The sequence below is a fragment of the Procambarus clarkii genome, chromosome 10 (assembly GCF_040958095.1).
Source record: "Procambarus clarkii isolate CNS0578487 chromosome 10, FALCON_Pclarkii_2.0, whole genome shotgun sequence".
Taxonomy (NCBI): Eukaryota; Metazoa; Arthropoda; class Malacostraca; order Decapoda; family Cambaridae; genus Procambarus; species Procambarus clarkii.
The window spans coordinates 41,588,179-41,589,005 of NC_091159.1; positions in this window are offsets into that span (position 1 = coordinate 41,588,179).

Below are 827 nucleotides of genomic sequence, written 5' to 3' on the forward strand. Positions count from 1 at the left end.
CAGGATCGAGCATTGACTCTTGGATCCCGCCTTTCGAGCCATCGGTTGTTTACAGCAATGACACCGGTCCTATTTCCCTATCATACCTAGTTTTAAAATTATGAACAGAGTTTGCTTCCACAACCTGCTCCTTAAGTGCATTCCATTTTCCCACTACTCTCACGCTAAAAGAAAACTTCCTAACATCTCTGTGACTCATCTGAGTTTCCAGCTTCCACCCATGTCCCCTCGTTCTGTTATTATTCCATGTGAATATTTCGTCTATGCCCACTCTTGTCAATCCCCCTGAGTATTTTATACGTTCCTATCATGTTCCCCCCTCTCCCTTCTTTTTTCTAGTGTCGTAAGGCACAATTCCTTCAGGCGCTCTTCATACCCCATCCCTCGTAACTCTGGGACGAATCTCGTTGCAAACTTCTAAACCTTTTCCAGTTTCCTTATGTGCTTCTTCAGATGGGGACTCCATGATGAGGCGGTATATTCTAAGACTGGCCTCACGTAGGCAGTGTAAAGCGCCCTAAATGAATCCTTACTTAGGTTTCTGAATGAAGTTCTAGCTTTTGCCAGTGTTGAGTACGCTGCTGTCGTTATCCTATTTATATGTGCCTCAGGAGATAGATTAGGTGTTACGTCCACGCCCAGGTCTCTTTCTCGCGTCGTCACAGGTAGGCAGTTCCCCCTTCATTGTGTACTGTCCCTTTGGTCTCCTATCACCTAGTCCCATTTCCATAACTTTACATTTGCTCATGTTGAACTCCAGTAGCCATTTCTCTGACCATCTCTGCAACCTATTCGAGTCCTCTTGGAGGATCCTACAATCCTCACCT